Source organism: Physeter macrocephalus, chromosome 4, assembly GCF_002837175.3.
Source record: "Physeter macrocephalus isolate SW-GA chromosome 4, ASM283717v5, whole genome shotgun sequence".
In the NCBI taxonomy this organism is placed as follows: Eukaryota; Metazoa; Chordata; class Mammalia; order Artiodactyla; family Physeteridae; genus Physeter; species Physeter macrocephalus.
In genome coordinates, this window is record NC_041217.1 from 27,532,654 (window position 1) to 27,558,254 (window position 25,601).

At 39.3% G+C, this 25,601-nt stretch overlaps 1 long non-coding RNA gene across 1 annotated transcript in view; it reads left to right on the forward strand.

Moving 5' to 3' along the window:
* LOC114486132 (uncharacterized) overlaps positions 1-25,601 on the forward strand; it is a 63,630-nt gene that overhangs the window by 26,897 nt on the left and 11,132 nt on the right. Inside the window, exon 3 of the long non-coding RNA XR_003679383.2 lies at positions 5,496-5,609. This is a non-coding gene — a long non-coding RNA (uncharacterized lncRNA). The remainder of the gene's footprint in view (positions 1-5,495; positions 5,610-25,601) is intronic.

Sequence of the window (25,601 nt, forward strand, 5' to 3'; positions counted from 1 at the left end):
CTATAGAGCTGAGCTGAGAGAAGACAGTGGTCTGATGTAGACCTTAGGTTTGTCTTCTGGATTCCACTGACCCTCTTCTTAGGCTACACTGTTAGTATCCTGCTCTGATCTGCACTGGGTTATTGCTTTCTTGCTTCTAGACCCTTACTGTTTTCAGAGAGTTCTCAGTCTTTGTTTATACTTTTACCCAATGTTCCCTTTAAATACAACCTTTCTCAGTTACAAAGGAGAATGTGATTCTTTCCAGTGTGTGGCCAAATACTGGCTATTTACTTGTTTAATATCAGCTTATTTGTGGATGGTCCTATGCCTTTCCAAACCCAGCACTAGCTATTCTTTTTGTCCTGCTCTTTATGTTCTTTATTTTGCCTGCCATGTAATGGAAGAAAATTATAATAAACACATTTTTTAAGGGAAGAACAAACTCCAGCTGAATATTAATTTCCTGCAATGTGTTGTAGGGCTGTCTTTGTAATACCATAGTCCATTGGAATCATCTTGGCTGCAAATAAACAAATACTTAACTAATAGTAACTTAAACAAGGAGGAATCTATTTTATGAGGGTGATTAATATAGTAACAAGGTAGTAAAGATTCCATATTGACTTATCTGTCATTCTTTAGTCTCTCCCATATGGATGTAGGTTAGCCATCTAGCATTAAGCATTATGTCTTCACAAAAATATCCAAAGGAAGACAGGGAGAAAGTGCACACCATTAGAGTTTTATCTCTCTTTTTTAAATAGGGAGGAAAATTTTTTCCAAAATTTGACCCCCTGGAAGATTTCTCCTTAGTATCAAGGGTCAGGATAGGGTCACATGCCTATGTTCTACATATGATGAAGCTGGGAATGTAACTGGCCTCTCTAGTGGAAATGGACTTCTGTGTGTAAGGAAGAAGGAGGGGAAAAGCTGCTAGGTAGTCAACCACTGTTATGGACTGAATTCATATGTTGAAAACCTATACCCCAGTGTGAGGATATCAGAAGATGGGGTGGGGCCTTTGGGAGGTAATTAGGATTAGATGAGGTCACAAGGATGGAGCCCTCACAAATGGGATTAGTGCCCTTATGAGACTCAAGAGAGAGCTTGCTTCCTCTCTTTCTGCCATGTGAGGATACAAGGAAAAGTCTGAAACCAGAAGAGGACCCGACCATGCTGGTGCCCTGACCTCAGTCTTTCAGCCTCCAGAACTGTGGGAAATGCATTTCTGTAAGCCATCCAGTCTATGATATTCTGTTATAGCAACCTCAACAGACTAAGATGACCACAACCATCAAATACCTTTAAAGTGCAACAGCCCAGGCATGGATTATATTTAATAATTTCATACTTGCTGTCACATGGTCCACACATACAGTTAATATGGAGTCATAATAGAAGAGACCTCACAAGTTCAATATAAACTCATCCTCTCTCCTCTAGGAACAGATAGTTGTCTATCTCAATTTTTAAAAATTGTGGTAAAATGGGTATAATATAAAATTTACCATTTTAACCATTTTAAGCACGCAGTTCAGTGTCATTAAGTACATTCATTGTTGTGCAATCATCTTCTATCTCTAGAAAGACTTCATTTTCCCATACTGAAACTCTGTACCCATTAAAGAATAAATTCCCCACTTTCCTCTCCCCACAGGCAACCATCATTCTACTTTTTGTCTTTTTTAAATTTGGCTACTCTAGGTACCTCATATAAGTACAATTATGTATTTGTTCTTCAAGCTTATTTTCAAAATATCTGGTAACCTCTCTTGAAATACTCTTCCTGCTCCTCCTCCTTCTCTCCTCTTTGCAAAACCCTTTCCATCCTCCAAGGCTCAATACCAAGATTTTCCAGTTGCTTCAGCCCGTGGGGATCTCTCCCTATCCTGGACTCAGAATGCTCAACTCCCTTACTCCCTTGGCCCTTGTATATACTGTCTCAGGCCATATCTTGCATTATTATTCTATATTACCCGTCATTTTGTGAGTAATTGTCTTCTCTCTCCAACTAGATTTTGACCTCCTAAAGGGCAGAGACTGAATGTACCTTGCTTTTCTTTTATCCTCCACAACCTAAGCCTTCTATGCAATAGACACCCAGTAAGTACTTGTTAAATCCCCTGCTCCTCTTTAGGGAAGCTGCATAAACCAGCTGTATAATCAACAAACTCTCGCTTAAGCCTGATCACACTCTCTGTGGTTGAAACTTAAGTCCATTTTTTCTTATTTGATCTTCCCTGAAATGGACAGCAAACGTCCAGTGTCCTCATTAAACCTCTATCTATACTTGAGAAAGGTTAATGCAACTATGTTAGCTTCTGCTTTTCCAGGCTAAGTCAAGATAAGAAGGCAGAACCACTATATTCACACAACAGTTTTTCCTAAGAAACCCATCACATTTCCCTCACATTAAGATCAGTTCTTTTTAGTAGTTAAAAGTCAACAAAGTTTTCACAATCTGGGAAGGAATTCCTCTGTTGTAAGTCATAGCTGGGAATTCCAGAGCCTCTGGCGAGCCTTTATTTTTTTACAAAAACTCCTTTATTGATCTGGTGTGATATGTACTGATACCCTGAGGATAGCACACGCACACACACACATGCACACCTGACCCCCTTTACGCAGCCTTGATCACAGCAATGCACATTATTGGATCATTTCTATTGATAAAATCAGAACAGGAGTTTACCAGAAAATAATCTAAAAAACTCAAGGATTACAATTTTGTGTACCAAAATCTCAGATGTACGAGGGCTGGATGTGGCTTTGTCTCTGAGTTTTGCTGATTAAGTGAGTAGTAGAAGATTTTAGCAACTAGGATTTTCTAAGGATGAAATATTGCTCCTGTGTAATTGATACTAACAAATTTAACTGAAGTAATTCTAAGAAATGGTAATTATAGATGTATTTCCAACTCAATTTTTCTTCCCCAGCCTATAATGAAAGACATAGAGCTCAGGCCACTGGGGAAAGTGAGAAGCAGCTGGGGTTGTGTACTTTTGGTGAAGACACCCAGGTTCCCATCTCAGATGACGTGTCTGCAGAGTCATGTGGAGGTGCAGATGTGAGGAAGATTAATCTGCTCACTTAAAATATCCTGAAGTATCAAGAAAAACAATTTGAATCTCAGAATGTTTGCAAGCTAGTTGAAGGTTAATTAATATCTGGTTTGTTGAAGTGGCTTGTTGAGGGGTTTCCTAGAAACCATAGAAATAACAATAATGGTTGGGTGAACAGAGGGTCACCCTAGGGCACCTGAAGGGAACCTCTATGGGATTATTTCATGAGGTTTCTCTTTGGTTTGATTGTGTTTTTAAAGGTCTGAGAAAAATTAAGAAATTTTAGGCCTGATTCAGCTTGGTTTATAAAACACTCACATAGTGGTGTACTAATGCTTAATGAAGAAATTTTATATCTTATGCACAACAGTTTTGACAGCAGTTGTAAACATGAAAGTTGGGAGGAATGGTAAGTAAGCACCCTGGCAGCACTGAGGTCATTCCCCAATCAGGAGAAAGAGCTGCCTGTGACACACGGCATTTAGAAATGAAGTATTTGATCCTTGAGTTTTGGGTAGTCACAAAGGAAGGCTCGCAGGGACAAAAAAAAAAAAAAAAAATCTTCTCTAGGAAAAAAGAGCAGAAGGGATATTTAGAGTAGGTTAAAAGTATGAATGTTAAGAAAAATAACATTTTCTCTTTGAAAAGAGTAAGTAGATAGTTATGGTCTTTTTATTCCACTTTAAAGTTTGAGAACCAATGCAGCCTCCCTGGGGAACTGCAGGCAGGCCAGGCACTTTCATAATATTCATACATTTATTCACTTATGTATTCGTCCAGTCATCATTCATTAATCATCTGTCCAAAATCGTTTATTGGGGACTTATTATATTTCAGGCACTGAGGCTATGATGATGAATAAGAAGTAGCTATGGGCACACAGGACAAAGATCCCCTCACTTATCTGGGGTTACCAGGTGAGAGTTCACAGAAAATGATATTTGAAGTGGATTTGGTAGGATGAAATGAGAGTTCAGGGTAAGAGAATCAGGGTAAGAGAAATAAAATCCCACTGAGAGAAGGGTATGCAGAGGACAGGGGACAGCATTAGAGCAATATGGTAGAGGACCAGGTACAGAACATGCAGGAGCACTGAGAAGGGACAGCTGAAACTGAGACCTTAGTACACGAGGAGGCCATTTGTCCTCCAACTCAAGGGCCAGAAGGCAGAAGTGCAGCCCATGGGCCCTCCTGCCATTTTACACACACACACGCACACACACACACACACGCACACACACACAGGAACCTCTCCATCAGTTAACCCCCTCTTGAGAGCAGAGATGATTCTGTCTGCTCTATCCCCCAGAGCCCAGAATTCTAGGAACAACACTGTAGAGTACTTTGGTAGAGGACCCAACATTAATTTTGAAGCGTGAGAATGACATACACACATTATCTCCAGCCTGTAAGTTCACTGAGGCAGGACTAGGTCTGACTCGTGCCCTGCTTGGTCTCCTGTGAAGACCTGGCCTGTATAAGGTCCTCCTTAAATATTTGCTGCATGAATAAATGAACTAAATGAATGAGGCAGAGTGGAGAATGGACTAGCATGGGAGGAGGCTACTGTCAGGCCACTTAGGAGACTGTTATAAGAATCCAGGTGAGGAATCATGGTGGGGTTAGAGAGAAAGGGCCAGAATTCAGACCAGCACTCTCCAGTAGAACTTTCTGCAATGATGGACATGTTTTATTCTGCACTGTCCGCTACACTAGCCACTAGCCACATACAGCATTGAATACTTGAAAGGTGGCCAGTGAGACTGAGGAAATGAACTTTTAATTTAAATTTAAATAGCTATATGTGACTATTGACTACCATATTGGACAGCACAATTCTAGGGTTTTTGTGACAGAATCAAAGGAACTTTTAATAAGTTGGATTTATTCATAAATTCAATCAACAAATATTCATTGACTGTTTACTAGGTTCTGGAGGAGAAAATTGGGGCCAATCTGCAGCAGTTGTGTGTGCCATGCCAAGGTGTTTAGACTTTGTAATGAAGAGTGGGAGGCTGGACAAGCTATTTTAGCAGGATTGGTCAATAAAATCTCGCTGAGAGGGCTTCCCTGGTGGCATAGTGGTTGAGAGTCCGCCTGCCAATGCAGGGGACATGGGTTTGTGCCCCTGTTCAGGAAGATCCCACATGCCGCGGAGCGGCTGGGCGCGTGAGCCATGCCTGCTGAGCCTGCGCGTCCGGAGCCTGTGCTCCGCAATGGGAGAGGCCACAGCAGTGAGAGGCCCGCGTACCGCAAAAAAAAAAAAAATCTCGCTGAGAGTTGGATGATGAGAAAACTATGGGGATTAGGAAAGAAAAAAACCGAAAACCCAAAACAAGAACTAGAACAATCATTGATGAAAGAAAGCAATAAAATTCAGCATGAAGACACTTAAAGCAAGAAGGTACCTGCACCATCTGCAAGTCTAACTCACTCATTTTCTGTCTCCAGAAAGGAAATCGAAGCCCAGAGAGGTATCTAGACTTGCCTGTGGCCACACAGCTAATTAATAACATAGTTGGGAACAGACTTAATCTCCTAACTTCCAACTTCGCACCCTACTGGGTAAGTCTGAATCTCATTTTCCTTGCTAGTAAAAAGGTTATTGTGAAAAATGAAAAATGTAACATAGGCAAGGTGTTAAAAATGGTAGCTGTATTTATTATTGGATTTGTTTTAATGTTACAGTGTTCATCTCAAGTAATTATGTTATTAATAATAACTGTAGTATTATTTTAGTAATACAAAAGCATAATGCAAAAAATTTAGTAATTTAATAATGCAAAAAGCATGAGAAAGGCAATGAACATTCAACTCATGATTTGTTTTAGTTATACTTGTTTGGGGTGAATCTCAGCTTTGGGCCTGTGCAATCAACATCAGGCACCACCTGCCATTTGCCTAGAGGCAGCTGCTGGAATTACAAATGCTGTCAGGGAAGAAATAACCAGCCTCTCCACTGCTGGCCTTGCAAGCCCACCTTGTTAAGTGGTGGCAAGTATCACAGTTCTAAGGTTTTTTTCTCTCTTCTTCTGAAGAGAGAGAAAAATGAGGCTGTGGTTTTCCCAACAGACAGAGCTGTCATCAAGCTCTTTATGGAAAGCTGCTGTAGACAGGGGTTGAAAAGACGATGAAGGCTTTAACACAGTGTGAAAAGTTGAAATGATGAAAAGGATGCACTAAAAGCATGTGACCCAAGAAAGGATTTTCTGCCTTCAGGGTTAGGCCTTCATTTGGTTACTTGCATTTTTATATCATACTCACTCCCACCACACCTCTGCCCTTTGAGCTTCTATTTTTATAAATATTCAGATAGGAAAAACAATATGATGAATAAGGTCATAGCTTTGCCAGAGTGATGGTGTTGAAATATCCATGTTGACTCTCCTTGACTTCTCTGTGTCACTTGACTTTCTGACCACACCTTTGGCGTTCAGCCCAGGAGCTTGGACCCCAAGCCCATGCTCTGTTGGTTCTGTTGTGTTGCATCTGAGTTTGATGACTATGGAGCCATCTGTGCAATTATCAGTAATCAATAGTTTCATATACCTATTGCATGATCGCCAGACTAACACTGAGAATGAGGCATTGAACAACTGCAGATTGCATGTGAAAGAGTGACCTGAGAGCCACATCTGAGGCCCACTGCCGACTGCCTCATCACTCCAACCCTCCCTGGCCAGGGCCAGGACCCTGTCCCCAGACTGTAGCCCCATCACCTCCCATCATTCTCAAGTATCAGTAGCCATCAGGATAATGCCTCTGCACTTCCCAGCCCTCTGGTGCTCCCAAAGCATCCTATAGTGGACACAGTGACATACTTGGAGCCACAGAGGCAAAAGGTCCAAGTCACTGGCCTGAATCCAAGCAAGTGTGGATTCCATGCCTCTCTCTACCACTTAGTTCAGCTTGGGCCAATTATTTCATTTCCCCAAGTCTCCATTTCCTCAAATGTGAAGCTGGAATAACATCTACCTCATAGGATACTAAAGAATTTTTAAATTGTATTATTGTATATGAAAATGCTTTGAAATTAGAAAGTACTACTTGAATAAGTGCAAGGCATTTTCATTAGTCTACACTACATGGTATTTTTGTGGAAAAAATAAAACCTAATGAATATTAAATTATATTCACATCTAGCCAATATTTTATAATAAGTATAAATGGAGTATAACCTTTAAAAATTATGTCACTATTTTGTATACCTGTAACTTATATAATATTGTACATCAACTGTACTTCAATAAAAAAATTATATTCACATCACTTCGTTCATTCATACATCCATTCATTCATTCACACATCCATTCATTCATTCACAAAGTTTTATTAGACAACCAGTCTGGGACAGGCACTCTGTCAAGTGCTATGTAGTAATATGATTGTGAACAGCCCAGATTCCTCATGGAGTTCACAGTTTATTTAGGGGAGGGGGACATTGTAAGCCACTAGTCATGCAAATATATCTATAATTACACAGCGTGCTAGGTGCTATGAAGGGAAACGTGCATGTGGATAACAGTGGAGTGGCATAAATATGAGACTTGGTTGAGTTGACTTATGCAAAGCAAGGGCCTTCTAGGAGCAGGAAGTGCATAAGGGAAGACCTCAAAACAGCAGAGCACTTGGCAGATTCAAGGGTCCAACAGGCCCTTGTGGCTAGAACACAAGAAAGGAGAAGGATTGTGTTGCCAAAATCAGGCAGGCAGAGCAAGAGTCACAGACGACTCCTAGGATTCTCTTATGAGAGAGCTGAGAAGTGTGAGACTAGTGGAAGAAATGTAAGTAGAAGTTGTAAGACTGAGAGAATGTTCTTACTAGAGAAATGCAGTAATGTGGTCCATTTAATTTGAGATAGGATAAATTCACAAAGATTCTAATCTCTCGGGTGGTGAGAATTTTTACATCAGTGTTCAGGATTTAGACACAGACATAGAAATTAATTTTTACATTGTTAGTTGTAACTTTCCACTTCACACTGCTGTATATAAACATTTCTACATGTTTGTAGTCCATAAACTTGTTATTTTTATTAGCTGTGTAGTATTCCATCATGGTATTTTTGGCGCTTCTATACACTTGTCTGCTTTTTCGTTTTTTATAGTTTTTTCCCTTAAAAATAGTGCTGCTGGGAATATTTTTGTTTTCCCATGAATTATTTTCTTGGGTTACATTCCCCTCATGGGTCATTTCTCTGTGTGTCAGATGGCCGCTCTGGTGCTCACAGTCTTTTGTGTCAAGCTTCACTTGCCCTGCCTGGGTGGGAACAAATTCTCAGGGTACCAGATGCTTCAGGGAGTTGGTGGGGGAGGGGCAGTGGCAGGCAGGAGGAGGATTTTCCTCATTAGATGTACAGAAAATGCAGGTTGTTGTGTTAATACGCTAATCCTCTAGGATGTTGCCTCTACTGGGGTTTTTTATGCACTCAGAACCTCCATGGCCCTTAGCCTGACAGGTAACTCGTTCTCCTCCCTCACTTTGCAGTTTCCCCCAAGGGCTTTTTAAGTTCTGGTGAGTGTTGTATGTGGAACAGAAAGGTGCAAAGGTAGTGGCAATGAATTAACTTGTTGTTAGCAGGAAGTGATTGTGAGACGAGGCATAAAATCTCTGTGACTGTAATTAACTGAAAGTTATAATTACATCATCTAAGGCAAATTGTTCCCTGAGTGTCAACATGTTTACTTATTCCTTTATTTAATATTTCATTCTAACTTTCTAGATGTGGTTGAGAAATTAGTCAGGGACCAGCTTACCAGCTCAAGCAGGTATCTGGGAAATTCATCCAAATAATATATTTTCCTTGCCTGGTCGTATCTCACCTGCTCATCTGATCTAGTGTATCTTTTCAGCATTTTAAATTTATTATTAATTTTTTTAATTGAAGTATAGTTGATTTACAATATTGTGTTTATTTTAGAGGTACACCATAGTGGTTCAGTATTTTTGCAGATTTTATTCCATTATAGGTTATTACAAGATAATGGGCATCCCTGTGCCTTGTTACTTATCTATCTTATATGCAGTAGTTTGTATTTGTTAATCCCATACCCCTAATTTGTCCTTCCCCCACCTCCCTCTCCACTTTTGGTAACCACCACAAGTTTGTTTTATATATCCATGAGTCTGTTTCTGTTCTGTATAGAAATTCATTTGTATTATTTTTTAGATTCCACATATAAATGATATCATATCATATTTGTCTTTCACTGTCTGACTTATTTCACTAAGTATAATATTCTCTAGGTCCATCCATGTTGCTGCAAATGACATTATTTCATTCTTTCTATGGTTGAGTAATAGTCTAGTGTGTGTGTGTGTGTGTATACCATGTCTTCTTAATTTGATCAAAAAGTTAATGGAACAAAACAGAGTAACTGAACTCATTTGACTTGGGGTTGCTGCAAATGACATTATTTCATTCTTTTTATGGTTGAGTAATAGTCTAGTGTGTGTGTGTGTGTGTATACCATGTCTTCTTAATTTGATCAAAAAGTTAATGGAACAAAACAGAGTAACTGAACTCATTTGACTTGGGACAAGAGTATAGCTTAAGTTCAGTTCTCTGGGGAAAAAAACCCTCAATTCCCTGTGTCAAATATAATATCATATAATAATTTAGTCTACGGTTGTTGAAAACTGGGGAATACGTTCCAAGAGTTTTCTCTACTTTATCAAAGCAAAAGAAGACCAAAATGGAACATAATAACCAAGTATCCTCTTTCTCAAAAAGAATATGTAAGAGGGGAGACAGGATCCTGATGGAATCTCAGCCATTTTGGTCAGGACCACCATCACTTACTATCAGTGATGTCTGTAGTTAATAATAATGGCAAGGATATTGACCTGCCAGCACCTATGGAGTTTTATGCTTGACACTGTATCCTTATCTCACCACTGTGAGGTGGGTTTTGTCAAGATCACAAAGCAGTGAGTGATGGACTCCGATTCACTGCTCCTCACCTCTTGTCTACCCTGAGGACACAATGGCTGGAGGCCATGTAGGGTAGCAGGACAAGACCATGCTGAGAGCATGGAGAATTGCTGGTCATATTAGCCTCTAATCTGTTAGGTGAGTTTAGTAGAGTCACGTCAACTCCCTGAGGTTTTGCTTCCTATAAAGCAGAAGGGACTCCTGTTTTTTCTAACTCCCACTGTGAAGGCTTGCTAGATAATAGCTGTGAAAGTTTTTGGACAGTCAACCATAAAGTCATAACAATAGGACATTATTTTGTATGGTGATCACTATGATGATGTGGCAAGATTCTCATATGAGACATGGTAGCTGCTCTGGGGTAAAGATTTGCAGAGGAGTCAAATTCGAATGTCACATCCAGTGAGGTTGAGGTTCAAAATGAATCATTTGATATGCTGACATGCCAGGGAATCAGATAATTCACAGCCAGGAAGCAGCAGGAACCATGAACGTTGTGGATCTGACTTGATTGATGTGGTGACAGATGTATTCAAAGCATCACCAGGCTCCCTAAACAGATCTCCTTCTAGGGAAGCTGATGTCTGTGGGAGGCTCCCTCCAGAGACTGCAGGCCAGGAATTGATCATAACAGATCATGAGGTAAATTTTTACAAGACTCAGGGGTTCTTCAGAGTGATCTTGCTGACGTTATCCTGACTCAGGCTCCACCGTGCCTTGAACAATTACCACATCTCAGGTCTTGGGTTTCTAGATGAGGAATACTTCCATAGCTGATCCAGGCAGCAGGACATGAAGGCAAGGCAGAAATGTCATCCGTACTTCATATAATCCCAGTAGACTGGTGGGTCTCAAACTCCAGGAAGACTAAAATCTCTTAGAAAACTTGTTCAAAGGCAGATTTCTGGGCTCCATTCCCAGGGATAGAGAGATCCCATTGGTATAGTTTGGGGCCCAGAACTGTGCATTCAAACGAACTCTTAAGTAACAATGCAGGTAATGTAAAATTTACATTTTCAAGGAAAAAATGTAGAAGAGAAGGCCCTGAATGAGAGTTACTATGATAAAAATTAAAAATCTAATATTTATTGAGCACTTACTATGAACCAGGCACTCTTCTATACATAAATTACTATAATACCTAATATGCCATATGTAAATTAACTCCTTCCATCCTCACCATGATCCCATGAGATATACAATAATATTTCATCCGTTTTTTAAATGGAGTAACGGAGGCACAGATTGCTTAACAAGATCTTAGCACCTGTGAGATCATGTCTTGGTTTCATAGTAAAATGTAAAATGTTAATATCTCAGAATAACTCTCTAGGAAAGGGATAGATTGTTCAAATCCCACCCAGAGGGAGAGTCATTACTCCTATACCTCTAGCAATATAGCCTGATTCTAATATTAAAATGCATGCCAGCCTGGTAACTTACAGTAGGGATGGAGCTTGGGGGAAACTGCCCACCGTAGAATCTGTTTCACAGGATCCAAACATTGAGATTGGGGACCATGAAACCCCAATAGTTACAGCTCTGTTCATAGGGCCCCAGCCTCTAATGCAGAAGCTGCTCTTCTCCCAACCAACTTTCTCTTTGATGGAGTCCTGTTGAAATGCTGCAGGCCTCATACTTGCCTAACAGGTTTACAGAAGGAGGAGTTTTTAAGCCTCTACTAATTAACGTCTAATGCTAACCATCTATGGCCAGTTAGCTCATTTAATTAGAGCCTATTAAGAATAAGGGTAAACTCACTGAACCCTACATTTACTCTCTGTTATGAAAGAATTCTTTGGAATTTTTCCCTTTTCCTTGGTTAAGAAGAGCAAAGAGGCAGGAGACTTGGAAGACCCTCTTAACTGGGCGTAGTTACTGAGACAAACAGGCCAGCCCAGAGAGGAGGTAGTACTTGAATGCTTATTTAAAAATGCTCTTTCCTGGTTTAATTATCCTTTTACCATGATTTAAAGAACCTTGTATTTGGCTGATCATTGCTTAAAATTTCAGAGCTCCAGAGTTCCAGGCCTACATTTCTAGGTGCCTGACTGCTAAAATGTTCCATCTGATTGCTCTGCCAGAATCCCGTCCTCCAAACATATCCCAAACGGAATCCATCATTTTCTCCACCAAGTCTCTCTTCTCCAGATGAAACTGTTTCTGTTCCTGATGACACTGTTCTCCCAGTCCAGCCTCAGAACCACAGCCATCTTTGAATGCACCCTCCCTAGATAGTCATCTGTGAGAGAAATTCACAAATTCTCTCTGTTCTGCTTTTATTCTTCCAACACTCTCATCACTGTCAGTACCACAGTGCAGATCCCTTTGCACCTCGTGGTATCTGGACCACACTCTGGAAGCTAATGTTGTCTTCCTTTGTTCATCCTGTGGCTTCTTCCTACAGTGGCTCTGGGAAATTGAAACCATATCATTCTTGAGCTCAAAATTTCTCCATGATTTTTATTGCCTATGAAAAGGTTCTGCAACCAATTCCATTGTTTGTGTTTGGGGCGGGTGCAGGGGGCAAGGTGCAGGGCAGGGTGGGCGTTCTACCCACACCACCAAGCAATTCTTGGACACCAGCTGGGTATCCTACAATTCAGCTCAGTTTTGACTCACTATCTACCCAGATGGCATCAGATTCCACAAGCTAAGGGCTCAGTCCCACAAGATGTCCCTCTACTTCAGATGTCAATTGCAAGTCCAGGTTGTCACCTATATTTCTGACCAGCTGGCTATAAGTCAGAGATTTCCTCAACCCTTTCCCTGGGTCTGATTGATTTTCTAGAACAGTACACAGGACTCAGGAAACCAATTTACTCACTAGATCAAAAGTTCATCACAGGGACTCCCCTGGTGGTACAGTTGTTAAGAATTCACCTGCCAATGCAGGGGACACGAGTTCGAGCCCTGGTCTGGGAAGATCCCACATGCCGCGGAGCAACTAAGTCCGTGAGCCACAACTGCTGAGCCTTCACGCTAGAGCCTGCAAGCCACAACTACTGAAGCCCACATGCCTAGAGCCCGTGCTCCACAACAAGAGAAGCCACTGCAGTGAGAAGCCTGCACACCACAGCAGAGTAGCCCCTGCTCAATGCAACCAGAGAAAGCTGGCACGTAGCAACGACAACCCAATGCGGCCAAAAATAAATAAATAAATAAATTTATATTTAAAAAAACCAAACGGTACATGGTGGGAAAATGAAGCACAAGTATTGTTTTTAATCCACATGTTGATCTGTTAAGTGACTGTCATGGTTAATTTTATGCGTCAACTTGACTGGACTAACAGATGCCCAGATAACTGGTAAACTATTATTTCTTGGTGTGTCTGTGAGGGTGTTTCTGGAAGAGATTAGCATTTGAATCAGTAGGCTGAATAAGGAAGAAATAAAGAAGATTGCCCATACCACTTTGGGTGGGTATCATCCAGTCTAGTGAGGGCGAAAATAGATCAAAAAGGTGAAGGATGGGCAAATTTGCTGTCTTTGCTTGAGTTGGTACACCATCTTCTCCTGCCCTCAGCCATCAGTGCTCCTGGACTTCAGACTCAGACCAGGACTTACACCATCAGCTGCCCTGGTCCTCAGATCTTCAGAGTTGGATTGAATTATCCAACTGGCTTCCCTTCTCCAACTTGAAGATGGCAGGTCCTCCATAATTGTGTGAGCCAATTCCTATAATAAATTTCCTCTTAAAAATATATATATATATATATATATATATATATATATATATATATATATCCTATTGGTTTGATGTCTCTGAAGAAATCTGACCTGGATCAAGACCCTGGTCTCCCCATTATGCTCGCCCATAGTATAATGTTGTCTTCTACCATCTGCTGGTAGCACTTCTCATCACCTCCCCTCTGAGACCCCATAACCAAGCCACCATCACCTCTCTCTTTTTTTAAACAGTTGTATTGAGGTGTAATTACATACTATAAAAGTCACCTATTGTAAGTGTATAATTCAATGATTTTTAGTAGTCATTTAGTAATAGAATTGTGTAACCATCATCACAGTTTTAGAACATCTCCATCACCCCAAAACATTTCTTTGTGCCTATTTGCAGTCAATTCTGCTCCCACTTTCAATCCCTGGCCACCACTGCTCTGTTTTCTATATCTGTAGATTTGCCAAGCACTGCTCTGTTTTCTGTATCTATAGATTTGCCTTTTCTGGACACTTCAAATAAATGGAATCATACAATATGTAGTGTTTTGTGTGTGGCTTCTTTCATTTAGCATAATGTTTTTGAGGTTCATCTATGTTGTAGCATGCACTGGTAGTTTGCTCCTTTTCACTGCTGAATAGTATTCCATTGCATGGACATACCACATTTGTTTATCTTTTCATTAGTTAGTCAACCAAGTTTTTTGGCTATTGTGAGTAAGTCTTCTCTGAACTTTAAGTATTTCTGTGGACGTATGTTTGTGTTTCTTGTATGTAGATATCTAGATGTGGAATTGCTGGGTTGTAAAAATATATTTCACTTTATAAGAAGCCGCCAAACTGTTTTCCAAAGTGGGTCTATCGTTTTTCATTCCCACAGGTATAAGGGTTCTAATTTCTCCACATCCTCACCAATACTTGTTGTCTGTCTTTTTGATTATAGCCATTCTAGTGGGGGTGTAGTAATACCTCATTTTGGTTTTAAACTGCATCTCTTAATGATTTATTGATGTCAAGCATCTTTTCATGTGCTTATTAGCTCTTCTTATATTTTCTTTGGTGAAATGTCTATTCAAATATTTTGGCTATTTAAAAATTGAATTGCTTGTCTTATTATTGAGTCATATGAGTTGTTTATACAATCTGGATACAAGTTCTTTATCAGACATATGATTTACAAACCATTTCTCCCAGTTTGTGCCTTCCCCCCTTTCATTTTTCTAATGGTGCCTTTTAGAAGAGCAAAAGTTTTAATTTTTATAAAGTCCAATTTATCTATTTTTTTCTTGTTTTTGGTATCATATATAAAAACTCTACATCTAAATGTCACTACATTTTTTTTCTTATGTTTTCTTCTAGAAGTCTTATAATTTCACTTCTACATTAAGTCTATGATCCATTTTGAGTTAATTTGTGTATGGTGTGAAGTTACTATCTACATTCTTTTTATTTTCAATTTTTTTTGCATATAAGTGCCAATTGTCTCAGCCCTGTTTGTTGGAAAGACTACCTTTCCCCTATTGAATTGCCTTAGCATATTTGTCAAAAATCAACTGACCATAAATGAGAGTTTGTTTCTGGACTCTCACCTCTGTTCCATTGATCTATGTGATTATCCTATGCCAGTACCACATTGTCTTGCTTACTGTAGCTTTATGATTAAGTTTGTAATTGGGCAATATAAGTTCTTTTCTCTTTTTTTTCAAGATTGTTTCAGCTACTGTAGGTTCTTTGCACTTTCGTATGCATTGTAGAGTAAACTTGTCAATTTCTATAAAAAATCCTGATGGCAATTTTATATGGATTGTGTTAAATCTATAGATCATTCTGGGGAGAATTGCCATCTTAATAAAATTGAGTCTTCAGTTTATGAACATGGAGTGTAACTCCATTTATTTAGCAATGCTTTGTGGTTTTCAATGTACAAGCCCTATCTTGCACTTCTTTTGTTAACTTGATTCCTAAATATTTTATTCTTTTTGATGCTATTGTGAATGGAAGTCATTTCTTAATCTTGATTTTGGACTGTTCCTTGCTAACGTGTAGAAATACAATTGATTTTTGTGCATTGATCCTGCACCTTGTGACCTTTCCAAACTTGTTTATTAACTCTAATATATCTTTTAATGTGAGCATTTCTCAAGATTTTCTACATACAAGATCATGTTGTCTGTGAATAAAGGCAGTTTTACTTCTTCCATTCCAATTGGTATGCCTTTAATTTTTTTCTTGCCTTATTAAACTGACTAGAACTTTGGTACAAGGTTGAGTAGAAGGAGTAAGAGTGGGTATGCTTGCCATATTCCTAGTCTTAGTGGGAAAACTTTTGCCAGTGAATCCATTTGGGCATGACTTTGTCATTGTGGGAAGATTTCAAATTACAAATCAGTTTTTACCTTATTATATATCAATTCAGATTTTCTATTTCTTCTTGAGTCAGTTTAGGTAACATGTCTTTCTAGAAATTTTTCCATTTTACATAAGTTGTCTAATTTGATATAAAGTAGTTTATAATATTCACTTATAATCCTTTAATTTTTTGCAAGAATGGAAAGGATTGCCCCTCTTTTGGGGGGGTGCTGGTGGTAATTTATGTCTCCTCTTTTATTTCCTGGTTAGTCTAGCTAAAGATTTATCAATTTTGTTGGTCTTTTCAAGGAACCAACTTTTGGTTTCATTGATTTTTTGCTACTATTTTTCTGTTTTCTATTTCTCTGTTTTCTACTTCTCTGTTTTCTACTCTACTCTTCATTATTTCCTTTCTCTTTCTTGCTTTGGATTTAGTCCCCCTATTACTAGTTTCTTATGGTTGATGTTTAAGTTATTGATTTAATAACTGTCTTCTGTTCTAGTGTAGACATTTATAGCTATATATTTCCCTCTGATTACTGAATTAGCTGCATCCCATAAATTTTGATATGTTGAATTTTATTTTTACTCAGCTCAAAATATTTTTTTTTAAGGAACCAACTTTTGGTTTCATTAATTTTTTGCTACTATTTTTCTGTTTTCTATTTCTCTGTTTTCTACTCTACTCTTCATTATTTCCTTTCTCTTTCTTGCTTTGGATTTAGTCCCTCTATTACTAGTTTCTTATGGTTGATGTTTAAGTTATTGATTTAATAACTGTCTTCTGTTCTAGTGTAGACATTTATAGCTATATATTTCCCTCTGATTACTGAATTAGCTGCATCCCATAAATTTTGATATGTTGAATTTTATTTTTACTCAGCTCAAAATATTTTTTTTTAATTTCCTTCTGGTATTTTTCTTTGACAAATGGTTTATTTAGAAGTGTTTTGTTTAATTTCCAAGTATTTAGTAATTCCCCCCATTTCCTTCTGTTGTTGATTTCTAATTTAATTGTATTATAGTTAGACAACACACTTTGTATGATTTCGGACCTTTTAAATTTATTGAAACTTGTTTTATAGCCTGACATATGGTCCACTCCAGACAATGTTCCATGCGTGTTTGAAAAGAATGTGTATTCTGCTGTCATTGAGTGGAATGTTTTATAAATATCAGTGAGGGCAAGTGTTTTTAAGTCTTCTCTATACTTGCTGACTTTCTGCCTAGCTGTTCTAAAAAAATAAAGTGGAATACTAGGATCTCCAACTGTGATTTTTTTTTTTTTTTTTTTGCGGTACGCAGGCCTCTCACTGTTGTGGCCTCTCCCATTGAGGAGCACAGGCTCAGGACGTGCAGGCTGAGCAACCATGGCTCACGGGCCCAGCTGCTCCGCGGCATGTGGGATCTTCCCGGACCGGGGCACGAACCTGTGTCCCCTGCATTGGCAGGTGGACTCTCAATTGCCTTAGCATATTTGTCAAAAATCAACTGACCATAAATGAGAGTTTGTTTCTGGACTCTCACCTCTGTTCCATTGATCTATGTGATTATCCTATGCCAGTACCACATTGTCTTGCTTACTGTAGCTTTATGATTAAGTTTGTAATTGGGCAATATAAGTTCTTTTCTCTTTTTTTTCAAGATTGTTTCAGCTACTGTAGGTTCTTTGCACTTTCGTATGCATTGTAGAGTAAACTTGTCAATTTCTATAAAAAATCCTGATGGCAATTTTATATGGATTGTGTTAAATCTATAGATCATTCTGGGGAGAATTGCCATCTTAATAAAATTGAGTCTTCAGTTTATGAACATGGAGTGTAACTCCATTTATTTAGCAATGCTTTGTGGTTTTCAATGTACAAGCCCTATCTTGCACTTCTTTTGTTAACTTGATTCCTAAATATTTTATTCTTTTTGATGCTATTGTGAATGGAAGTCATTTCTTAATCTTGATTTTGGACTGTTCCTTGCTAACGTGTAGAAATACAATTGATTTTTGTGCATTGATCCTGCACCTTGTGACCTTTCCAAACTTGTTTATTAACTCTAATATATCTTTTAATGTGAGCATTTCTCAAGATTTTCTACATACAAGATCATGTTGTCTGTGAATAAAGGCAGTTTTACTTCTTCCATTCCAATTGGTATGCCTTTAATTTTTTTCTTGCCTTATTAAACTGACTAGAACTTTGGTACAAGGTTGAGTAGAAGGAGTAAGAGTGGGTATGCTTGCCATATTCCTAGTCTTAGTGGGAAAACTTTTGCCAGTGAATCCATTTGGGCATGACTTTGTCATTGTGGGAAGATTTCAAATTACAAATCAGTTTTTACCTTATTATATATCAATTCAGATTTTCTATTTCTTCTTGAGTCAGTTTAGGTAACATGTCTTTCTAGAAATTTTTCCATTTTACATAAGTTGTCTAATTTGATATAAAGTAGTTTATAATATTCACTTATAATCCTTTAATTTTTTGCAAGAATGGAAAGGATTGCCCCTCTTTTGGGGGGGTGCTGGTGGTAATTTATGTCTCCTCTTTTATTTCCTGGTTAGTCTAGCTAAAGATTTATCAATTTTGTTGGTCTTTTCAAGGAACCAACTTTTGGTTTCATTGATTTTTTGCTACTATTTTTCTGTTTTCTATTTCTCTGTTTTCTACTTCTCTGTTTTCTACTCTACTCTTCATTATTTCCTTTCTCTTTCTTGCTTTGGATTTAGTCCCTCTATTACTAGTTTCTTATGGTTGATGTTTAAGTTATTGATTTAATAACTGTCTTCTGTTCTAGTGTAGACATTTATAGCTATATATTTCCCTCTGATTACTGAATTAGCTGCATCCCATAAATTTTGATATGTTGAATTTTATTTTTACTCAGCTCAAAATATTTTTTTTTAATTTCCTTCTGGTATTTTTCTTTGACAAATGGTTTATTTAGAAGTGTTTTGTTTAATTTCCAAGTATTTAGTAATTCCCCCCATTTCCTTCTGTTGTTGATTTCTAATTTAATTGTATTATAGTTAGACAACACACTTTGTATGATTTCGGACCTTTTAAATTTATTGAAACTTGTTTTATAGCCTGACATATGGTCCACTCCAGACAATGTTCCATGCGTGTTTGAAAAGAATGTGTATTCTGCTGTCATTGAGTGGAATGTTTTATAAATATCAGTGAGGGCAAGTGTTTTTAAGTCTTCTCTATACTTGCTGACTTTCTGCCTAGCTGTTCTATCAATTTAAAGTGGAATACTAGGATCTCCAACTGTGATTTTTTTTTTTTTTTTTTTTGCGGTACGCAGGCCTCTCACTGTTGTGGCCTCTCCCATTGAGGAGCACAGGCTCAGGACGTGCAGGCTGAGCAACCATGGCTCACGGGCCCAGCTGCTCCGCGGCATGTGGGATCTTCCCGGACCGGGGCACGAACCTGTGTCCCCTGCATTGGCAGGTGGACTCTCAACCACTGTGCCACCAGGGAGGCCCTCCAACTGTGGTTTTTGAACACTATCATCTCTTGCTTATGTTATTGTAATAGCTTAGGACTCCCTGTCCACCCTCCCTGCTTTATTTTTTTCAGTAGGACTTATCATCATCTGACCTTGTATATATTTTACTTATATGTTAGAATATATAGGTCCTATTATGGCAGGGATTTTGTCATTTTTCATTGCTGCTGTAACTATAGTACCTGTAACAGTGCCTGACACATATGTCACTCACAAATATTTGTTGGATGAATAAACACATCACTGAACAAATAGCACCCACTATTCTCTTGGACAAGTACAAAACTCCTTACCCTACCATCTGGAGGATAACCGTGATGGATCAATACCAGTGGAATACTGAGATAAAGTGGCCATAGGTGGAAACTCTCCCTTCTCCCTCATGTTTTTCCTTTGGGTTTCTCTCTCCTTATATTTTCTAGTCATCAGAGTAGTAGGACTTGAGGACCAGGACTGGATGTAGATCTTGAGGAACTAGGCCACCGTGCTTGATTGAGATCCAGGCTGTTTGGTGGCCTTCTCCAGGGAAAGGAATCCCTCTGGCATCAGGTGGACTTGTGCAGCTCAGTGGGGGTTAATTTCCAAGTGGAGAGGACAAGGAGGGGCTAAAACTTCACAGTAATAAACAGAGCAGCTTTCCCCTGCACCTACAGTTTTTCCTCCTGAACCTGAGACAGCTAGCCATATGGGGCTGGTCCAAGATTGGGCGTTCAAAATTCCAGCCAAACATCATTCCATCTTAGCACAATTGACACTATCTACTCAGATGTACATCTTGATGTAGCTTTGAAATTTTATGTTTATCCTGCTTTGGAGGGCTATATTATATATAACAACATCAGAAAAAATATACCCCGGCATGTAATATTTACTGAGTGCTTGGCATATGATATCAAGATTTTTCATATTTATCGAGTATATTGGATACTTTATATATCTATATGCTTAACCAGTTAAAAATAAAAGACTGACTAATATTTTTCTTTTACTCATTAAAGTTAGGTCTAAGTTTTATAAACTGTTCTTGTATGGTGTGCATAACCACCTGGAGCTCAGAGGAGTGGTCTGAGCTAGAGACAACAATTTGGGTATCATGTATAAATGTATGATAATTAAAGGTATAGGGATAGATCATATGCTCTGGAGAGTGATAAAAGGAGAGAGCCTAGCTCAAAACTTTGAGGAATTTAATTTTTAATGGTTGAGTAGAAGATGATGAGCCTGAAAAGGCAGAGAAGGAGCACCCAGAGAGGTCACAGGAAAACTGGGAGGATGTTACACACAGGAAGGTATGTGTCAGCTTTCTGAAAGCTTGCAATTCTCATAACACACTTTGCTTTGGGGGAGTCTAACTCCTAATAAAGTACCTGTCATTTAATTAAAAATTATCATTAAGCAGGTGGTCCTGAAATTGTGCTTGACACTAGATAAATAGTTCTCAGCAAGATGTACCTACAACACTGGAAGGATGTAGATTTTTGCATTATTAAGATGTTGTGTCTTCATCAAAATTAGTTTATTCCAATTCTTGCATTCCCCCTCTGAGTGTGGCATATCCTTTCCAGATACCCTGACATACCCTGTATTCATAGATGAATACATCTATGGCTTTTTGGCATTCTAGTAGTAAATTTGAATATTTGATGTCAGTGAAACTTGATGATAAACACTGTACAAATAAAGTTGAATTATTATTGCAGCATTCCTGGGAATGCGATTATTTCTTATTTTTTGGCAGTAAATTCCCAATGAATTTTTATTTTATTGCTTTAGACTCAGTAACAGATTTATTTTGCTCATTCACTCACTCATTCATACATCAAATGTATGTTAAGTGCCTACTATATGCCAGACACTGGGAGCGTTAAGACACATCAGGCATGATTTTCAAGCTTTGGTATGCATTGGAACCACCTGGAAAACTTGTTAAAAATACATATGCTCCAATGCACCCCCTCATATTCAGTAGGTCCAGGGTCGTTTCTGGGAATCTATGTTTAACAAGCTCTCTGTGTGATTCTGATGCACAACAAAGTTTTAGAACTATTGTTCTATGTAAAAACATTTATAGTGAAAACTTAAATATATTAAAATATAAGAGGTGTCAGATAGAAGTATACATGGGGTAGAGTGTATATTAAATTTTATTATATTTGTATCTTCCTATAGCAGTAGACTGTACACTCAACAATATTATTGCAAATTTTCAGCTATAATGGAATTTTTTGTTAGGTCTTTAAAGCCTTAGCAATATGTTTATTTTCATTAATATTGCAGAAAATTTTAATGTCCTTATAACTGATCATAAAGGTAAGAGCATGCTGTAAACATACAAATATCATTATATCCATGCATACAACTTCCTTTAGTAGGAATGAGGAAAGCATCTGGCAGTTCTTACTTAAATGCTGGGGAGCATATTCTGTGGCCATTACAGGACTGGTCCTGTTATAAATGAAAGGCTTCTTTCCTTTTCTTTTATTCCTTTGTATACTGGGCTCTTTTGCAGCCTGTTGATAATAACAGCATTAGAGGAGTATCAGCAGTTTCTAAAACACCCACAATAATGCAAAGTGCAAAACTCTGAGTCTTGCATTGAGGAAAATAAGCTTTCTTTTAAAGAATAATTGGTGTTTTCTTCTTAAAAGGAGGCACTCATTTACTGTGCCATTCACAAAGAAACTTAGGCTGTGAGGGATGGATCAACTCCACTTTTATTGTAGGGAAGCTGTGATGTTCCTTGACTACAAGATTTAATAGGAAGAGATGTAAGTTAGAAGCAACTATTTAACAAGTCTGATTCAAAATTGAGTGAAAACAGCACAGGAAATTTGAAAAAAATTCTAGAATTTTTTCCAAACGTTGATTCAAAATATCTCCTGGTCTCTTGAAATAGCTTCAGGAAGCGCAATATGGTGGCTGCTGATCATCAAAATTCTTGATTTTCCTTTCTTTCCTGGGAACACAGGTAAACTACACGTCCGAGCCTCCTTTACAGTCTATCTATGGTCATATACTAAGTTATAGCCAATGGAATATGAGTGAAAGTGATGTGAGATAGATAGATAGATAGACCTCTTCTAGGCTTGACCCGTAAAAAATTCCCACTGTGGTTCTCCATGCACCTTTCAGTCTGCTGGATGGTGACACCCAGGCAACCTTGAAAGCCACAAATTGAAAACTGCAGGGCTTCTGTCAGCCTGGGTTCTTAAATACCTGTATGGAGCAGGGACATCCTACCCCCACCCCTCCCCATCCCAATGCCAATGGACTTTGCTTGGGAGAAAAACAACCCTTCTCCCTGTTAAGCCTCTGAAGCGTTGGGGTTAGTCTGTAACAGCAGTTAGCCTACTTTAACTAATACAGGATGTAAGAATACGGGCAAGTCTGTACCATGAGACCATGCACTACCTATTATTTCTGGAGCCAGAGCCCTGAACATAGTCCCATAATTCTCCTGCAGAGGTTGCCTTTAGCATAATCCCCCTGAGAAAATTCTGTAGAAAAGACTCTTCTAGCTCTAGGGGGAAGTACTTAGGCTGTCAGGAGTGTTCTAGTCCTGCAAGGACAGTTCAAAGCAGACATTTCTCTTGGTCAATGGGACATGGTCCTAGCAGCACACAGAGTGTGAAATACACAGAAATTCTCACTTCAGAATTTGGAGACAACAGGATTGGATAGAAGGAAACCAGAGGCACAGCCACAATGGAGCATGACACGCATGCAGAGAACCAGAGCACAGGACCACCTGCTAGGTCCCTTAATGGCACTTGCCACAGACTGGCAGGTATCGTCATTAAAATTTAAGAGAAAATCCTCCTGGCTTTTAAAAAGTTTTACTGCATGGAAGTCAGATAGAGAATTTCACGATGTTCGAAGACCTAGTCCTTAGGAAAAGATAGATTTGCCTTCCCTTTTAAGATAATGACCGAGCCCCTCCAGATTGTCTCCTTCCTCTCCCAGCAGCCAGCCTTTCACACACCAGCACCCTGCCTTTCACACACCAGCACCCTTCCCACGGTAATGGCTTTCCACTGGGTAGCTATTTATGGCATCGCCCATTCCAAATACAATCTCGGTGGATATAGGAACTACTTAAGAATTTGCAACCTGACTTTATTTTTAATTTTGGCTTGGTTTTTATCCGAAATATTCCTCCAAGCCTTAAAGCTCTTCAGCCATTTTACAATAAGTACCTCTCTCTCCTTCCTAGTCCATTAAATAAAATAGCCACCATCCAAGCAACAGTTATTCTGTACAAGGCACTGGGCATGGCCTTTACCTACATTACGTTACTTAATCGTCACAGGAGAGTATTATTGTTATCCCATTTTGCATATGAAGAAACTGAGGCAGCAAAAGGTTAACTAACTTGGCCAAGCTGACATAACTAGTAAGGAGCAAAACCAGGGTTCAAACCTGAGCACTCTAGCCACAAACCTCCAACCTTAACCACTGTACTCTACTGCCTCTACTTCTATTTTAATTTTTGCTCATGGAAGACATCTCTTGAGAGAGTAGTTGATCCTTCAGAAGGAAGATAAATAATTCCAGTTCATCAGAACTTCTTCTCTGCACCTTTTTTTTTTTTTTCATTCCAGCACTTGTGGAATTTGGGAACCTCTTACCATGGTACCAGTGTTCACTCTCTTAGGTACCTCCCTTCTCTAAATCTTAGCAGTTCTCTGGCATGGCGAAATCCTGGGGCTCTTGCCACAGTCTTCCGGAAAAGAGAAGCTTCTTGGCTCCAGCACGTTCTTAACGCTCAGGAGAAGAGCTGCACTGAGGGGCCAATCTGTCGCTGTGTCTATATTTAGCACCATCTGCCAGGAATATTTCAAACTGCCTATTTTAGTACATGCCATTTCGTGCAAATGCAACTGCTCCACCACTGGTTCGTGGGAAACCAAGGGCATTGGTGGGATAGGGAGTTTCTGCTCTTTATGTTAAGTGTTGTGAGTCGGCCCTTCAGGCAATCTTCCAATGAGACAAGGGAGAGGATGGAGGGAGGGTTTTCCCAGGGTGTTAGTCCCAGGGGTCCACACTTTTAGTGGCTCAAAAATGATCCAGGGGTGGCAGCTGCCCAGGAGGCGGAGGGGGGTTCTGGACTGGGGGAGGAAACGTAAAAAGCCCAAGGCTTTTACACAGCATCCCTGAGGCAACATGCTGGCCTTTCCCATTTCAGAGCTCCCCATTCCAGCTCCATAAATCACTGGGCAAACTCTTCCAGCCTTAACCAACCCTGTGCAGCCTCTGTGATCCATCTAAGGGAAAGACAAGGGCTCCGTTTACTGAGGCCTTCAGTTTTCAGTGTTGGCTTGTACAAACATCAGTTCAACTCGTCCATATGACATCCTTATGAGGGAGGTGCTGGTCTTAGTTCCACCTTACAGCCAAGGAAACTGAAGCTTGGAGAGGCTTAGGGACTTGCAGAGTTAGAATCTGAGCTGGGGCTCACTGAAGCCAGACCATGATCTTAACTATTGTTATCATACTGACCCGTTCTAAATCCCCTACCCAATCAGTCTCTCTGCAATAGACACTATTTTTTGCATATTATTTCCATCTGCAGCTTATTTTCCAGACTCAGTGCTTAACTGTATTTGAGAGGTTCTGACCATAGGTTTGTTATCTAGCCCCACTGTGACTGTGTTGACTTCCCTAAAAACCCCTCCCAGACTGGGCCCAGAAACAGCCCAGTGAGGTGGGGGGCTCTTGGTTTTGCCCTCAGCCTTGAGTAAGAACTGCTTGGAGGAAGCAGTTGAACGGCCTTATGAGAGTCTGCCCCAGCTGTAGAGGTGCATAGAGATGTATGGGATTCATCCTTGTAGATGACAAGGGCTGCTGGAAAAGGAAATGCCACCAGGGACTGGCGTGGGACCGGAGCTGAGAAGACTGACAGCAGAGTGCAGTTCATTAACCCAGCTGTCCTGGGTGACTTATTTATCTTCAGAGTGGCTGAATCCAGGCAAATTCTGAACTGTGATAATAGGAAAATATCAAAATATATGTGTACTTTTTTCTAAGCACAATTCCTGAGGATGACCAGTCACCCTAGGGTGACAGAAGAGGTGGTTACATGCATGC